Here is a 15,721-nt window from a genome sequence, read left to right on the forward strand (position 1 = left end):
CATCATGCATTTGACCATCAATCTAGCATACTTTTGGCTCTACTCCAGCAAGCTTTTGTTCATGTTTTACCATGCTTGAGCTCTAATTTGTGTTATTTTGGTCATGCATGCCTTGCTTTGTATAGCCATAGTGCATTCTAGCTCACTAGCATTGAGTTTCCAAGTCACTAGCATGCATTACGTGAGCTATTCACATGATTTGGCATCATTTGGCACATAATTTCAGTGCATGTAGTGTGGTCATACACTCACATCTTTCACTCATTCTATGCTTTGGAGGGTTGGTTCTTTATGCCTTAAGTATGAGCCATTGTGCATGCCATCTTGCCTAAGCTTTTGGGCCACCATTTCAGTGTGTTTTGGGTCTTATTTTGCCATGATGCAACTTTGTTTTTGGTTGGTTAGAGCATCCCTCATTTGCTTCTTACACTTGTTGTGTAAATACTCCTTGCTAGCCTTGTATGCCTAATGAGTGAGCTTGTTATTCTAGCATGTGTTGACTTGGTATTAGCCCATTTTCGGTATTATTTTGACATGCCATAACTTTGATTTTTGTTGGCAAAGCCATCTCATGCTTGGTTTTGGTAGGTGTAGGGTAATCCTCTCTTTTGGCCTTGCATACTCCATGCTTCATGTCCATCATGTTAGCATGTGTTAGCTCTAGTCCATACATGTTTTAGCATCATTTTGACATGCTTTAGGACTATTTTGGGTTGTCTTGGCCATATGCTTCATGTATTGCATAGCTATAATGAAAGTGCCTATGCTAGTTTCAAGCTTTGAGCCTCCTAGCATGCCATGCTTGTGTTGTTTGAATGATTTGGCATCATTTCATACATGATTTCAGAGCATATAGTGTTGCTACACTTCCATGTTTGTCACTCCTTAATCATATTTGAGAGTTGTGCTCTTATGCCTAGTTGATGGGCCAATGCATGTGCATGCATTTTCTTGCTTCCCATACTAGCATTTCAGCATTTTGGCCACTGTTTTGGGCACGATTGAGGTCTGTCCATATTCAGTTTAAGTCCATATAGCATGTCTTTTGCGTGTTGTTGCATTGCATTGTGTTTGCATGTCGTTACATTGTATTGTTGTTTGCATGCTTATGTTGCATTAGCATTGTTCGCATGCCATTAGCTTTGTTAAGTTGATCATGTTGCATTAAATTAGGTTGAGCATGTTGCATGCATTGCATTGTGTTTGGATAGGGTGTTAGTCCAAACACAAAAAACGAGGGACGTTTCATACTTGAAGTGATGAAACGTGCCTCATTTCTCGGTCGTCGACGCTCTTGATCATGCATGATAGAGTTTAAGGCCCTTATGTGTTATTTGTGCATTCATTTACATTGATTTGTGCAATCTTGGCTTCTCAACCATTGTGCATTGCGATGCTCGATTGGTGGCCTGAGAGTCGAGAACCGCACTTCCTTGAGATCATGAAATGATAGGGAGGATGGTTGTGCACACATATCTTGCAAATACATTGCTATGCCCCTTCTTGTTCTCTGTTGCAGCAAACTGGAAATGTGCAGAATTTTCTGGTCAGCAGACCAGTAAAAGTGGCTGGCTGACCACTTTTTTTGTTCTGCAGCAAATGTAAGTGGTCGGCAGGTGGTTGGCAACACCAATAAGTGGTCGGCAATGCTCCTGGAGGTTCCCATGATGGAATAGAAGCTATCTAGAGCTTTGTGCAGTGTCCTGAGAACAATTGCAAACAGAGGCAAGTTAGGGCATGGTGATGGATTTCTGAACAAGGCAACCGAGCATGCATGCACTTCTCGCCCTGAGGACATCTCTTTACTGCTTTACTTAGCCACTTTGCTTAGCTAGCTAATGCCTTGGTTTTGTACTTAAGTAGTTAATGTACTTAGCTATTCATTTGTGTTGTAATAACTAATTAGTTAACTAGGATTAGTTAATTAGTTTCGTTTTGTAATAATTAGTTTAATTAGCTTAGATTAGCTAGTTAGCTTATTATTCGAACCCTCCGTCGAGAGGGCACAACTGTTGTAATAAGCGTGCCTGTGTGTGATGCATGTCTTCCAACTCCCATTTCCTTCTCCCTTTTACTTAACCGCTTTCAATGGTTAGTTTTAGGGCATATTTCAATTAGCGTCCTTATGCTTGCATGCGTGCATCCATTCATCTATCTTGCATGCACCGGGCTCGGCGCATCATATAAACTGCATTGTATTTCAATTCCAATTTGAATACATGTTTTCTAAATTGCATTCACATGACATCTTAGAATAGCCGAGCCTATCTTAGTTGCATTTTGCATGTGTTGCATTACGCTTTGTTGACATAGCTAGGATCATGCATGATTACTAACTAATTTCTTTTTTGGCTCGGAGTACACTGTGAGTGTTTACGCTTTAGCATCCTTGCATGTATGTAAGTGACTGCCATGATAGCATGCTTGCCATGAGGCTAACTGCTTATGTGTTTAACTACATGAATGCCTGTGGATGAAGGTTTCATTGCTTGAATTGGGACAATTCATCAAAATGCGAGTTTTAAGCCCACTTGAGAGTGGCAAATCATGTTTTCTAAGCCCACTTGAGGGTGGCAAAATTCGCGACTTAGCCTACTTACGAGTAGTATTTTCAAACCATTTTCAAAACAAACAAACATGAGATGTTTTGTTCCAACTTGAGCGATCTAGTCTATACTTGTATGCTTTGTGCATCACATAGTAAAGCTAGCTAATAAACCGGAATAAGAACACATGTGTTTTCAAAAACAACATATCGTGTTAGTAAAGGCCGATCCTTTGATCGAGCGAGCGGGGGTGCTCATTGCATGACCTTCTCCTTTCGTACCCAAGTTCCCGAGCTGAGGCAACTTTGGTGATGACGGACACGTGGCCTTAGACACAAGTCAGGGTTTCCTAAATTTCCCAAAAACAAAATATTTAGGTGGCGACTCTGAAATTTGGCAAAGCTGTCCATGTTTGTGCTTTTTGATTAAAATCAATTTTCCAAAACGATTTGCCAGATTTGGACTCTTTGGTGATTTATCAGTCTTACATTGCACTTTGTGAGATTAGATTCAGAACCGTGACATGAGTCCGAATTGTAGTAGCTAAGAACTAACGATTCGCGCCCTCGCGCGCGGAACGGAGTTCCGAGTAGTCTACAATGGCTGCCACGTGATCTATAAATGGAGAATTTATAAGTTGTTAGTTGCTATCAGTTGTCAGAGTATGAATCAGAAACAATTGCAATGAAAATAAAGAAGTTTCGGATTACCTCATGGGCCACCACCGTGTCGAAGTATCGGTGGAAGTAAGTGTAACGACCCAAAATGCGTATCAGAAATTACCTTTATTTAACTATGGGTTAATGTGCTTTAACTTGATTATATCTATTTGAACTGAGGAATTATCTGTTGAGTTACAACTTTAAAATTGAAATTGCCGACCTTTATGGGTTCAGAAATCAAAATTGATTATTTGGATATGTTAATAGGAATTTTTTAGACTTATTTGGGAAAGTTAATTGGAAGCTTATTTCGTCTAATTCGTTATGGTATGTTTGGGTGGTTAACTTTGCACAGCAAATTGAAGGCCTTAGAGGCTTCTGAAACCAGAACGGAGTACATAGTTATGATCAGCATAATTTTTAGAGTCATCAAGGAAATTTAATTGAAATTTGATTTCGTACGATTCGTAAGGACGCGTTTGGCTATCCCTACTTGTGATAGGCTTTATATATATACACCTATGATTGGAGTTGTTGAACTCATCAATTGAAGTCCAAAATATCTCCTGGAGCAAAGAAAGGAAACGAGGAGAAAGAGAAAGAGGAAAAAAATAAGGGCAAATCAACTAGGAGCTTCGTGGATTTGAGGAAAAGTTCAAGGATTTGAACTCCAAGTAAGTGTAGGCAACCTAATTGTTCTAAAATACCTCTAATTCCATATTCTCAAGTATTTGAAGGAGCTTTTTCTCTCTTTAGATTGGGGTTTGGATGTGGTTGAGAGGATAAATATAAGGCTCACCAATTTTCCTTGTATTTGCTTAATTTAAGGGTTAGATGATGATGTATGGATCACTTGAGATAGCTTAAGGAGATTTAATTTTCAATCTCCAAGTTTTGCATATTATGATCCTCCTATGTTATATCTCTTTTTTATATGTGTTTACATCTCTTGAGGCTAAGTATGATCAAAATGTAGGAACTCTTGGGTTGCATGAGTTATGAGTTAATTATTTGTCAAAGTCATGTTTGGTATGTTATATGCTGTGATAATAAAGGAATTTAGCTTATAATTGAGCCTTGAGATGCCTTGGAAAGGTTGGGTTTTTGTTGAACTTCGGGTTGCACAAAACAAAGACTCCGACCGCACGTGCGGGGCCCATGGCCGCACATGCGGGACATAGCCACATGTGCGAGGCTCATAGCCGCATGTGTGGAAAACAGGGGAACTTGAAGATGGCATTCTGAAATAAAAGCACGTGCGGGGCGCACGTGTGGCAAGGGTCTTCTGCATGTGCGGCCCAAGGGGAAAAATTATGTGTGCTTTTCTTTTGTTTGACCCTCTAAGAGCGCTAAAAAGTGTGTTTGAAGCTTTTAAAATGCTTGTAATTAAATGAAGGTTGAACGAATCGGACGTTGATTAAAGAGAAAAGACTAAAGAAAAGGGACTAATTTATGAGTTACATGTTGTGTGTAGGTCACCTACAGGAAGGGACTATCGCTCCGCCATAACACTATGAGTAATAGTAGTGTAGTGACATGTTTTATTTACTGCTAATCGTTATTGTTAACATATTGTTAATCGTGAATGAGCTATGTTTCCGAATGGTGAACAATTGGGAAATTTGTGTGTGATATTGAGCAATGGTATCCTTATGGACCCGAGGTCATTCTGTTTCGTCGTTGCTGGGCCCGAGGCCGTTCAGATATAAATTACATCTTGTTATCAGCCCTAAGGCTGAGGGAGGTGGTGACACGCCGATGTCTCATCGACCCTAATATGATTTACATTGATTATGACTCATGGCCTAAGGCCGAGGGAGATGAGGTGCATGTCGATGTTCTACCTACCCCCCAATGTTCAAACAGTTGTTGATATGTGGGCTTGAGGCCGTTCTGTTTGCTAATGGGCCTGAGGCCGTTCTGTATGCTAATGGGCCTGAGGCCGTTCTGTATGATAATGGGCCTGAGGCCGTTTTGTATAATATTGGGCCCAAGGTTGTTTTGAAAATGAATACAAAACAAGAACAATCACATGAAATATATACTTACTTACGGCGTAAATTTTGTTCATTCTTATGAATTATCTACCTGCTATTATTCACTGAGCCCTGCTCACTCCATCTTTACATCTATTTATGTAGGTGAGCCATCAAGAATCAACATTAAAGTTGTATTAAGGTCCACCTGTCTGCCAAGTCGCCTGGGGTACGCCTCCGCGTTGAGGCCTTGATTTTGTATTGGGAATTACGTAATTTATTTATGTAACTTGTTGAGTCTTATGTAAGTGTGTGTGTGATATCGGTATAATTCTATGATTATTGTAAATATGGAAGCGTATTTAAATGCTTAAATTAACCTAAATCTTCATGTATGCACAAGCTCAATGAGCATTTTATCTATGTTGGTATTTGCTTCCTCTTAAAGCCCCGTATTTGAATAAATATTATTGTGAAATTTTGTTTTGAGGCCTAATCATAGGTTGGTCATGGACCAAAACCTTTAGGGGCGAGTTTGGGTTATGACAGTAAGTGAATGTCATATCGTTACGGCGCCAGCGTCAGCACCGGCACCGGCACCTACCATCATACCGCCATGAGTAGGGCATAGCCGGTGCTATCTCCTCTATTGATATTGGGGCGAGGGCCGGGAAATAAGCATAAGCGCAGAACTGTAAGAAGGGACTAGTTATGAATCAATAAGTGCAGTGTGTGTGACTAGTAAACATAAAGTGCAAAGTAGAAAGCACAATGTATAAACAGATGTAAAGTAGAAAGCATAAAAAAGAAACAGAAACTGAAAGTGTAGTGTGTACCTCTCGGGCTCTCCAATAGCCTCTGACCTTGTTCCCCTTCATGCAGGAACTGGAGCTCATGTATCCATAGAGGGTGGCAAGGCCAGCACCATCCCAGTCGTAAAATCGAACTCGGGGCAAGGTCACAAAGGCGCTCAATAGATACAAGCCCACGGTATTCCACCTGTTTGAGAACAAGGAGGTACCGATAAGGTATATCAAGAAGCCACAGGTGTACTGCTCCACCTCCTCTTGAGTCTCGAACTAACTCCCGCAGAAGTGCTCGAGGAACCAGTTGTATCTGACCATAGCTGGCCTGTATAAAGGTGGGCTCACTCCAAGTAGGTAGATTCAGGCCGCCTCCCATTAGCCTATATCCATATCAAAGGAGATCGAATCACCCCTTACTCCTAAGTCTTTGATCGGCGAGAAATCATAGGGAGTCATCGTTATCTCCCCAGTGGAAGAGAAGTGGAAAAAGTTGATGATGTCTCATTACCTCTCCACCAACACTCCGAGTAGGGCCCGGCTGGCCATATGGCGTGAGAGCCTAGTGCAAAATAGGCCAAAGCCCGCCTCGTCGACAAGGTCGTGGACCTGAGCAAGGAGCTCGTGATACTAGTCCTTGGTTGTCACCATCCCGTAACCTCTCTAAGAGCGAGAGTCCTCTTATGACAAGGAAATAGGGACACAGTGATGAAATGGCTAAACAAATGAAAGTGCATGAAAGCAAAGTTCGTACCTCAGAAGAGCCGTGAGAAAGGTGGGAGGTCCGCCCCCTCAACAAAACACCCTCCGACACGCCACCAAAAATCATCAAACCATAGCATGCCGCCAGGGGCCATCCCGTGCATCTATGGATGGTAAGTGGTCGGATTAAATGGCCTCACTCTTAATGGCAATAGCTCGGGCTCGAGCCTTGGTGGAAAGACTGCCTCAGCCTCGGCCTCAAAATCAGTGGCGATATCCTCTGTCGCCCTGCTAGCCTCGGTAACTGTTGGCTCCTCTACCTCGGCTGTGGGTGGGGCACCGTCATGTGGGACATCGTCTGCCATCTAGAAAGTGAGTAAAAAGTGGTGAAAATAAAGAAAATGAGGGGAAAATGGAAAAAACTTGGAAAAAGTCAACCCTAGGAGAGAGGAAATGGAAGAAAAAGTCAAAATCCAGGGCAACTCGCGAAACCTAGGAAAAACCTGAGGAAAATGAGCCCAAAGTGATGAAAACTCAAAAAAATCAACAAAAACAAAATTTGATCAGTTCAAAGTGTAGAGGACCAAAGAGGTTTTACAAATAAAGTTTGCATGGGGCGTTGGAAAACGTTTATAATGTACGAATCTATTGAGAGGAAGTACCTAGAGAGAGAATGAGTGATTTCAGGCTTGGATGTGTGAGGAAATGAAGTTTGGTGGTGTATTTAAATAGACCCGAGCCAAAATGACCAAAGCACCCCCGAAATCCACACGGGTGGCCGACCGTACACTCATTTATGGCCAGCCGGCCCCATTTGTGGTCCCGAGTTGGTTTTTGTTGCCCTTTTGCCCAATAAGTGCATGGAGAGGTACTAGTTTGGGTCTGAGGAGAAGGATTGACATACTTGAAGTAGATTTGGTCTCCGAAGATCTCGAACTTGTGTTCTAGTTGCATCGTTCCGAATCCCGTTGTGTCTTCGGTGCATGAATGTGCCTTGATTTCAAAAGTGAGTAAGTTGTATCCTTTTTGAGCATTTTGAGAGCCTCTGAGTGGTAAGTTTGAGGTCATTGTCAAACATCGCTTTTGCCCGTCTTTTCGATTCACATATCTTTTGCATAGAATGTATACCTCTTACAGTGTATGTGCGCCTTGCATCGTAGCTCATATGCTTATCCTATTTGCATAGAACATGCATTACATCTTATGTTGGTTGTCTATTTTGTTGCATTGTCATCATACTAATTTTCAATTACGTAGTGTTGTGTCGTATTCACGTGCATTGTGCTTTTTAATTATGGTGTCCACCCTCGTCATATGAGAATGATTTGGGTTCCCTCCCTTTAACCTCACCACGTGGTAGTGTGGCTTGGTTCACTTTTATCCTTTCTACGCGGAAGTGTAGTTAGGATCACCTCGCTACGCGGTAGTGTAGCTTGGTTGTTCTTGTTTCTCGCCACGCAGTAGGGTCGCTTGGTTTGCTTTTATCCTCTCTACGCAGAAGTGTAGTTAGGATCACCTCGCTACGCGGTAGTGTAGCTTGGTTGTTCTTGTTTCTCGCCACACAGTAGGGTGGCTTGATTTGCTTTTATCCTCTCTACGCGGAAGTGTAGTTAGGATCACCGCGCTACACGGTAATGTAGCTTGGTTGTTCTTGTTTCTCACTACGCAGTAGTGTGGCTTAGTTTGCTGTCATCCTCTCTATGAGGAAGTGTAGTTAGGATTACCTCTCTACATGGTAGTGCGGTTTGGGTTGTTTTTTATCCTCTATACGCGGAAGCGTAGTTAGGATTACTGCTTTACACGATAGTGTAGTTTGGGTTGTTGTTGTTCTCCTCTCTACACAGAAGTGTAGTTAGGATTATCTCGCCGTGAGGTAGTGTGGTTTGGTTGATCTTGTTCCTCGCTACGCGAAAGTGAAGCTTGGTTCATTCTTGTAATCCTCTATGCGGTAGTGTAGTTGGGGTTGTTTTGTTCTTTTCTATGCGGAAGTGTAGTTAGGATTGTTTCTTGTTAACCACTCTCGTTTTAGTGTAGTTTGGTTTGTTGTTTCTTACCTCTCTACGCGAAAGTGTAGTTTAGTTCGTTTCTTGTTAACCTTTTTGCACGGAAGTGTAGTTTTGGATTGTTTCTTATATGAAAGCGCAGTTAAGATTGCTCTCGATTATTGATTTCAATTGTTGTATTGCATCATTATCTTATCTTCATACTTTTCGAGCAGTACGCTCATTCGTGTTTTCAACTACATCACTTCTCATGTCACATTATGCCCCTGAACTACGCTGGTTTGATTCCTTAGAAAGGGATACGTAGGTAACCCTTGGGTTTAACCACTTTAGTTTTATGTCTTGATTGTTTGCCCAAGCCTTACGGCCTTGTCAAAATGGGTCGTCTCTAGGCTTTGACATTCACTCATGTCATTTTATGACTTCGAGCACTGTCAAAGAAGGGCAACTATAGACACCCCATTTTGACCGCCCTTAAGACTTGGTGGCCACCGATTGATCACCCAATGATGAAGTTTACGCTTGTCAAATGCTCGATTTCCTCAGCAGAAAGCCTCAGTTTTGAGCCTCAAAAGCCTACAAACCTTACACCATTTTTTGACCAAAACAACAGTTTTCCAAGCCTGACCACCCAGAGGGCTGCAGGCCACTTGGTAGCCGGCCGGCCAAAAGTAAGTGTATGGTCGTCCTTTAGTGGCCGCTTGGCCACTTGTGTCAATAAAACCAGATATTTTTGCCAGTTGTCTCCACAGGTGCATGCATTGCACCAGCTATTTCTATATTGATATTTCGGAGAGCCTAACATATTTTGCTATATATACTTGACCCTCTCTCATAAAATTAGGTTAGAAAATTTTGGAGAAAGAAAATTCTTAGAAAAAATATCTCTTTCTCTTCCTTGTAACTTATACACACCTTACCTAGACTTCCTAAACCAAATTTTTAGGGCTCTTTGCTAAGGTTGTTAAGCTTAAATATTAGCTCTTAAGGGTAAGAAATTGGTGCTTTATAACTTAAAGTGTTACTCCTCTTCAAGAGGTATAATTCCTAGCTTCTTTCCCTTATTGATTTACCATCTTTACTTGTTGTTTTTGGATCATTTTTCAACTGTTTTGATGGGCTAAAAATTGTGGTTAAAAGCTACCCAAGGTAGAGGAATTAACCACCCTTCTTTGTACCTTGTATTCCAAGGTCTTGCCCTTGTGTTTCTCATATTTCCATCAACCTTTTTTGAGTTTTTCCCACTAATTTTCAGAGGTTTTCAAAGGCTAAAAATGTTGTTTTGAAGTTCCAAAAATGGAGGGGTTAGCCACCCCTCTTTTGGCTTTGTTTGCTAGCTTCATTGCTTTATTATTTTAGCTTGTTTGTTAGTTGTTTTTACTTTAATTCCAGCACTGTTTTGAGCTAATTTAGGACTTTTTTATGAGTTAGATTCATTTATACTTTATATAGTATGCTTGTAGTATAATAGTCCTCATAGGTTTGGTGTTTCAGGCCTTAGACACCAACCTATTTGAGTTGAAAGCCTTTATTTAGTGTTTCCCATACTGGTGTTCACCTCTAATCACCTCTGCAACTTCCCTATTTTCTTGCCTTTTTTTTCTTTGCTTTGAGAGTTATTTCAAATGAGTATTATTTAAGCTTGAGATAGAGATCCTTGTCTTTAATGGTTTAATCTCTTCGAAGGTTCACTACCAAAGGCATGATCTCTCTCTCATGACCAAACAACCCTTTGTTTGACGCTTCTCTCCATTAGTGGACTTAATCTTCATTATTGGACTAAAATGCTTAATGAATGGAAAGGTAATTAAAAGAGGTAATAAAATCGGACTAAGAGGTAACAAGATAATAAAATGGTTTGGGGTTCAATAAGACGTTAATTGAACCCATTGAGTCTTGAGTCGTTTCATACTTGTTAGTGATGAAAACGATTCAAGAGTTAATGTCAACCACTTCCCTTGATCAACATCATGAGAGGGGGGAGGTTTGTGAGTCTTTTCATTGTCATTTATTGAGATTGTATCCCTTAGTTCTTAAGTCATCACGCAATGAATTTGCTTCAATTGATGACTTGCGAATCAAGCCTACCACTCCTTTGACCTGTTTGATATAAGGAGAGGCGAGGTGGACAGACAACCCTTGAAAATACTCTATTTGTGCTCTGCTTTGTGTCTATTATAGTAGGGCAAGTACCAAACATTAGTGGCCGGCCAACCACCTTTACTGTATGGCCGACCACACCTTTTTCAGCCAGGAAGTGTCATTTTTCCTACAAAACAGAATAGAGGATGAGGTAAAAACAGTGCATTTTTTTGGCTACAAAATAGAAGTATTTTGGCAGCCAGACAGACGGTATTTTCAGGTGGAAATCTGCGTGCATGCATAAGTCATTCATCGTTTCTCGAGGCCCATTAAAATTGGGTTCACTAGTGGTGTGTTGCAATTAATTAACTAGTTAGAATAGCATCTTAATTTACGTTGTAAATAGTTAGTTAATTCATGTTGTAAAGTGATTAATTAGCTAGAGTAGTTAAATTCATTTTGCTTTGTAATTAATTCATTACTATTCATTTTTCTATTGTAATAATTAGCTAGTGTAGTTAATTTATTTCATTTGGTTTGTAATATCTAATTAATTCGTAGTAATTAGCTAGGATATTTATTCGGACTCTCCTGCGTGAGGCCAAAAATGTAATAATGTGTATGTCTTCCAATCCACATTTCTTTTTCCCTTTTGTTTATTTGCTTATGATGGATAGAATAGAGCATCATGTTTTAATTAGCATTTTCCATGTACAAAGTATCCATTTGTCTTGCACGCATAAGGTTCGGTTCATCATTCTAACGGTATTGTCATTTATTACTTTCTTGAATACATGCGTTACCGCATGCTATCAAAGTGATTCACTTGACATATTAGCCAACCGGACCTATTAGCTACCTTTTTGTATGTGTTACATTAACCATCTTGTATCGTTAAGATCATACATTTTTTTTTCCAACTCTTTTGTTTCTTTTTGGCTTGCCTTGGAGTATGAGGTGAGCACTTATTGCTTTAGCATATCGCATGTGTGTGATTGTTGTCATATCAAGCATGATACCATGAGACTAAATGCTTAAATGATATACCTATTTTGAATGCCTGTGGATGAAGGCTAATTGCTCAAATTGGGATGATTTGATCAAATGTACATATGGGATCACTTTTTCAAGTGGTGCATATTCAAACACTTTTCAAAACATATATGAAATCAAAGTGTTCCAATTTTTGCAAATTAGTCTATACTTGTGTGCAACGCATAGTAAATTAGCCTAAATAATCGGAACAAGAGCATATAATGTAAATAAGAATCACATCATGATTAGTAGATGCCAATCTTTAATCGGGCGAGTGGGGTGCTCAATTCATGACCCTCCCCTCTCGTACCTAAGTTCCTGAGCCAAGACACTTTAGTGATGATGGATAAGTGGCCTTTGGCATGAGTCACGAATTTCCTAAATTTTCCAAAAACATTTAGGTGGCGACTCTGTAATCTGGCAAAGTAGTCTATTTTTGGCATTTTTTATTCAAAATCGATTTTCCAAAAGAATTACCAGATTTGGACTCATTTGTGTTTACCTATTTCACATTGCACTTGTAAAATCAGATTCAGAACCACAGGAGTTTGAACTGTAGGGCTAGTCGTACTCGAAAAGAGCACGAAAAGCAAGTTACAGCGAATACTAGCCAAAAATACTCAATCTTGCAGAGTTAAAGCCATCATCCAAAGAGGAAGTGGAATGAGTTGGTAGAGACAAACCAGAATTGACTGCCAACAAGGAGAAATCCTTTGTCCAACTTCCAAGTAGAACGACTCAACATGATTAAGTCATAGATATGCTAATCTCCTTCCACAAATCTCCTTTCACAACAGCGACACGATTGAGCCACTTAACATAGGGAGAAGTTGCAGAATGCCAAAGCCTTATAGGATTCTTGGTCTGGTACTTATCCTATTCTGGGATAATTTTGGAAGCAAATGGGAGACAGCCTTCCAAGGAAGGATAGTAAGCCTTTAAGAAATGTGGATAAGGAACTTGCAATGAAGGCCCAAGCCCATGTTGTTATTAAGCCGACGAAGAAATGAGAGAAGCAATTGAAATGAGATAGCCATTAAACGATGGTGACGATGGTGTTTCCTACACTGCTGGGGTCTTTTGGTGTTAAAGTGAATCTCTTTGTCGCAATTGATGGGCAAGCCTGAAAGCTTCAGGGCTATGGAAGAAAGAGATGGAGAAGAAGAGAACTATTTGATGATGATGAATAAAATGGCTGAGAGTCATGACTTTATAGGGAATGTTGGACTCAAAGATTGAAAATCAAATTGTTTTGAATTTTAAATTACCTAGAATTTGCCGCCAAGAATGATGGAAGAATCCTAAATTAATTAGGACAAGTAAAGAGGAGGATTTTGATGGCAGAAGGAGTAATGGTGAGATCAAATTCTAACAAAAATCTAGCCTCATCCTTCTCCAAAGAATAAATCCTTGAGGGGAACAGTGTTTGTATCAGAAATGACCTACCAATGGAAATGTGTGACGTGTGTTTGTGGCGATGCAAAGTGGGTGATTTTAGTAAAGAAGGGTGGTAGCAAATTTAGGAAAAGTCTTTGTAATCATGAACTTTGATCTTGATTTGACCAAATCCCTAGGATATAGGGACAAGATCACGTATCTTTTTTTCTCTCTTTCAATGGATATATATATATATAAAATATCTATATTAAATCTATTAATATATTTATATATTGATGAGGTTCAAATAGGTCAATCATGAGGACATGTGGCAGTAATCAAGGAGTGTCCATATCAACTTCCCAACTCAATCCAATGGTTGGAATTCAAATATTTCAAACGATTCTTACAAAAGAGGCATGAGTTGACTAAGCATGGACACATGGCAACCATCTAAGACCCCCACCCACCATCCAATGGTCTAGATTGAAGGAGGTTATAACAACTCCTATCCTTAAGGAACTAACTAACAAATTTGCTGAGGAGAATGAGGAAGTTAGGACAGGTGTCACTCCAAGAGGCAATTCAGTAAACAACTTTCAAGATATTATGGAGATTCTTCAAAAGGTTGTTGCAAATTTTTAGAAGGTAGACATGGTTTTTAGAAGGTTTTAGCATCTATAAATACCCTATTTGATGATAATACAAATCCCAATCAATCTACTACTTAACTCAACATAGTGCATAATACCAGTGTTGTTTATCCTTAGTTTAACCCTAGTTCAACTTAGGAGTAGACTTGAAAGGTATCTTTGTTTTAGCCTTAGATCATGACATCCATGTCAAATTAGTTGTGTTTGGCCTTTATTGGCCTTGTTTTGAGACTTAAATTGTGTTTCAATTCTATTTGTAATTCAATTTCATATTTTCAAACTTGTTCTTATACTTTTGTAATATTTAATCCATTTGAAGTTATAAAAGTAAGGTGTTTTTGAGCTCATTTCCTCTTACTTATCTTTCTTCTTGATTTTACAAACTCTTTGGATATTTTAAGTTCTCTTAATTGAGGCAAAATAAGAAGTAAGAGGTTTTCATCCTTTGGACCTAAATACAAACTCCTATTTCTAGAAGATTTTTCCAAAAATATTTCCACAACTTAGGCATTGTTATCTTGACATGCCCATAAATCTTTCTTTATTTTAACAAAACTTGTTTTTTAGTCAAAAGATACAATTTTTATATTTTGGGTAAATTGCACTGACATCTCCCCTGAAGTTTAGTCCAATCACATCCCAATCTCTCACGTTCTGGAAATTATATTCCCACCCTTGTAGTTAATAGCATCATTTCACAAACCCCTTGCTTATATAAAAGACAACAACTCATAGTAGAAAAATAGAGAAAATTACATTAAAAAAAAAAAGCAAAGCAAAAAAAAAAAAAAAAAAACACACAAAAGAAGTAAAGCAAAGTAAGAAAAGAGAGAGTGCATGAACTCAATGTTTTCATTCCGTCTAAATAATTACAATGTCAGGGAGATTAGTGTAATTTCCCAAATGTCAGGAGATGATATGTATTAAACCCAAACCGCATGGGGTGTAAGTGTAATTTACCCTTAATTTTATTTTTATTTTTTTGTACAAACACATCAACGCTAAGTTATATTTTTAATATTTTTTTTAGGGCTGTTAAATGTCCCCACTTTTCTACTTTGGACCCTCCACTTCTTTGGCCTTCCGCCACCAAAATTGCTTCCCTTTTTATTTTTCTTTGGACCCCTTTCATAATATCAAATATACCCTTTCAACCCCGCCCCTGCACCTTTCACCTGTAACTCTTGCTTCCCTTCTCCGGCAATTTCCCTTCCACTCCGACGACCTACTCAAACAACGACAACAACAACAACAACAATAGCAACAGTGCAACCATCTATTTCCTTGAAGTATCAAACAAATGCAAACTATGTTTCAAGAAATGTAACAACATTGGAAATGCAATGGACCCGAGTTCAAAGGGTGATTTCTCTATTGTAGAGAATTACATTGATGTTGCTGAAAATGAATGATGGATAACTAGTTCGGAAAACCCTTCTTTTTGCCTTCGTGACCACTCTCACTGCTGTTCGAAAACCAATTCTAAACAAAAGCTTGATGTTCGATACTATATGGCCGAACAAAAGGCATATGTTCGATTGTGGAGCATCGAATATATTCAACAAATTCAGCTCTGTGTAGCTGAACGAAGAGAAATCGACCAACCTGTAAGGTAAAGAGAAATTGACAGGGGAGAGAGATAGTCTTACACAAAAGAGAGAAAAAAGAGTAGGTTCCAAAGAATGAAGATGAAGATCACGAAATAGAGTTTTCGAATCAGTAGCTCCTTCTCCACCGTCACTGCAACTGCTACCAACAAAACCCTAACCTTTGCCGCCATTGATAGTTCTGTGAACAATAGATGGCGGCAAGAGGCTCACCAGATGAGGAAAATAAATGAGGTGGGTTGGTCATCAGCGGCCACTGGCAAGAGTGGAAGTGG

This window comes from Camellia sinensis, chromosome 13 (assembly GCF_055761805.1).
Source record: "Camellia sinensis isolate YWXY chromosome 13, ASM5576180v1, whole genome shotgun sequence".
In the NCBI taxonomy this organism is placed as follows: domain Eukaryota; kingdom Viridiplantae; phylum Streptophyta; class Magnoliopsida; order Ericales; family Theaceae; genus Camellia; species Camellia sinensis.